This window comes from Myotis lucifugus, unplaced genomic scaffold (genome assembly GCF_000147115.1).
Source record: "Myotis lucifugus unplaced genomic scaffold, Myoluc2.0 scaffold_408, whole genome shotgun sequence".
Taxonomy (NCBI): Eukaryota; Metazoa; Chordata; class Mammalia; order Chiroptera; family Vespertilionidae; genus Myotis; species Myotis lucifugus.
Genome location: NW_005871456.1, coordinates 715079 through 718322, shown reverse-complemented (window position 1 = coordinate 718322; position 3244 = coordinate 715079). Strand labels below are relative to the sequence as shown.

Here is a 3244-nt window from a genome sequence, read left to right as displayed (position 1 = left end):
ACCCACCCCGCACCCCTCCCCTCCGTTTGGCAGAGCTTGGCACCAATTTGCCAGTGGAAAGCAAGGCAAAGCCACAAAGACAGAAGCCGATTCTGACCTGAAGAGGGAAACCAAATTGACCCCCACGGGCCTCTTAGCCCCTCACACTGGATCCACTACTGACCCGAGAACGCGATGCGCGGCCCTGTCCGGACTGGGTCGGAAGCTGGGGTCCGGTGCCCTGCACGCCAGTGCTCAAAAGTGTGGCTGCTTTTGAGGGACCGCCTTCGAGCCAGAACATTTGCGTTGCGCCTTCCTGGCCCAGATCCGGTTAACAAGGTAGCTCATCGCTTCTTGCACCTGTTGAGGGCCGAGCTGGAGCTCTCCTTTTCTCCTGGGTGTACTTGGATGCGAGAAATATGTTTTGTCCCTCCCCCCTCCTCCAATCTAGCACACCACCCTGGGAAGTGCATGTCGCAGACCAACTCCACCTTCACCTTCACCACCTGTCGCATCCTGCATCCTTCAGACGAGCTCACGCGAGTCACGCCAAGGTAAGGGACCCCAGGCCTGGGGGGGGGGGCAGGGGGGGAGGTGGGGTGAGGTGGGGGCTCTCCCCTGCAAGACATAATGCCGAGGAAAGCCCAAGTAGAGAGGCTCATTCAACACTGCCTTGTCCAGCTGACGCCATCTCGTAAGGGCCTGCAGGCTCCTGTACGGGTTCCCGTGTTTCCGTTTGTCCTGAGGACCCTGTTAATTCAGATCCTGGTAGATAGAGGCTGGACCACCTTCTGTTGCCCTTTTCGTTGGTCACGGAAGATTCCCAGGCCCGAAGCCCACGTCTACTGGCATTTTACCCCAAAGTTTGCCAGTAGAGCCCGCAGTTTCTTCCCTGAGCCCCCCAAACCCTTGTGCCCCTGCAATAGACCACAGGAACCATGCCCACAGCCCCACTGATGGAAATGATCACAGTTGAAGACCGGACCACGTGCCCAGCGTGGTCCATTTCCCTCCGGTGCCTCCGAGAAGCAGTAGAAATTGGCACCTTCTGGCGAGGGGACTTGTATGGCACGGGGTGGTCTGCGTGGCTTGATTTCAGGCCTTCCACAGCTTCCAGTGAAAGGGAGGGACCCGTTTTCTCTGTGGTGCAAGATGCCAGGGGGGTGAAGGTAAAGCCGAGAAGGAGGGAGGCGAGCAGGGCCAGCGTGGAGGGAGCAGCCGCCCCGAGGCGCACCCTCAACTCTGAATAACTCTCCGCAGGTCATGTGAGGAGGACGGCGAAGCAGCCCCATGCCCCGTTGAGCTGAGAGGAGATGTAGGGCAGACAGTGAGCCCACGGGCGAGGCAGGGGGTGAGCACACGCCAGCCGTGCCTGCCCCGGCAGGGCCACGTGGAAAGGGCTGTGTGTGCACGCGTGGCCGCCACTAACCAGGGACTTAGGCGTGGGTGTGTCTCTGTGGTTGCGCCTGGCTAACTCGGCTTTGACGGTGGATACCCCTAACCATCTAAACCCCCCAGTCGAGCCGAGCGCCAGCACTAATACAGGCCTAACCGAAGTTCTCACCGGAAGGGATCTCCACGTGGTAGCTTATCTTCCCCATCTCCCTTCCTGCCTCCGGACAACCTGGCTTTCCCCATCCTCTTAGGATGAGATTTGTGTTTCAAACCGTGGGACAGGGCTTCCTCCAGGGGGAGGCTGGCACCTGGCCTGCACGCCCGCTTACATCCCCAGGGCCGTATTGGGAACGGAAGCCTGGGGAGTCGGGAGCAAGAGAAGGCTTCTGCCTGGGTTCAAAAGAATGGCAGCTCAGGACAGAAGGAAACGCCCCCTAGGCATGGCCCTGGAAACAAGGTGTCCGGTCCAGAGCCTCTTCGCCCTCCGTTGCTTGTAGATCAGTATTTTGTAGAATTCCACCTGCACCCTTTGAAGAGGCCACCCTTTAACCTTAGGAATCGCTGTGGTTTCTAATCTCATGTCCCCGAGTGCCCCCCGACCACCAGCATCCTGACCTGAGCTGGGGGGGGGGGGAAGGGGGGGCTGCTCGGTGTGCCTCTCCCTGTGCTGACCGGTCAGCAGCCAGGTCACCTGAGTGAGGAGCCGGATGATGCTGCAGTTTGGACCTGCCTCTGATGGTGCTGCCCGAGGGGGCGGGGCCCCGCTGTGGTCATTCCGGGAACCGGCTCCAGAGCGTGTCCCCTTCCTTCCCTTTCCCTACGTTGGTGCTTTGCCCAAGGTATCTGGTCCTTACCCCCGTCGGGCTGAAGAGAGAGGGCCCGGCCTCCAGCTCCCGGGGACCACTCAGCTGGCCTGCTCCCCGGGGGCACCTGCAGTCACAGCCACATGCGTGGGCGGCGCCGGGCAGGTCTCGTGAGACTGTTGGGGTGCTGCTTGGCCCCTTGGCTGTTCCTGTAGCAGCCGCACACGGCTCCCGTGCCCGAGTGGCCTCACCCCTCCGTCGCAGCTGCTAGAGGAGGCCCCTCCTGTCCTGGAAGCAGACAGCTAGGCCTTCCCCCTGCTGGGCCTCTACACTGTCTGTCCTCATTCCTGGCCCCAGCTTCTGGAACATAGTGGGTCCTTAGTCAGCATGACACGAGTGGACGTAGGCACCTTTGCTGTCCTTCAGTAATAGGTCTAGACACCCACTGGACCTTTGTCTATGTGGCTCCATAGGTGCAGATCTGCTAACACAGCATGGCTTCCCCGACCCCGTAACTTCTCTTGTCGAGTTATGGATTTGGGCGACCACGGGGAGGACTAGGTGCTGCTCCGTGCAGAGGAAAGAGCACTGTCCTGGGAGTCGGGGCGGGGTCTGCCACTGACTTGATAGGCACCTTTGGCCTCTGTCTCCCCGTCGCCCAGGGGCCCCTTACCTGAATGTCCCGCCTGCTCTGGCCATTCCGAGATAAATTCATAGCCCGTAGTCTTGGGTAACTTCTGCCCTCAGGGAAGTGGGTAGTGGGAAGGAACTCTGGAGTTGGAGTCAATTTGGGGGGGAAAGAAAACCTCTCTGTCAAAGGGCTTCCTCCCCCATTTGGGGGTCACGACACTTGGGTTCCATCCAGGGTCTTCCCCTTCGTAGCTGAGTGACCTCGAGTGAGCCACCTGACCTTGAGCCTGTTTCCTCACCGGCCAAGGGGACAGTTATGTGCACCCTGTGCAACTTTCCTGTGAACTGAAACCATGCCCCCCCCAAGGGAATCCGAGCCCTTCTGGTGAAGGGGGCGCAGACATGGAAGGAAAGGGCCAACCAGGAGCCTGGACGGG

The 3244-nt window shown here is 60.2% G+C and overlaps 1 protein-coding gene across 3 annotated transcripts in view; it reads left to right on the top strand.

Moving 5' to 3' along the window:
• Positions 1–533, top strand: part of TRAK1 (trafficking kinesin protein 1) — an 86402-nt gene extending 85869 nt beyond the window's left edge. For all 3 annotated transcript variants that reach the window (XM_023743704.1, XM_023743705.1, XM_023743707.1), the window contains exon 16: positions 431–533. The gene's annotated coding sequence lies outside the window, so the exon portion shown is untranslated. The remainder of the gene's footprint in view (positions 1–430) is intronic.
• Positions 534–3244: the final 2711 nt, after the last annotated feature.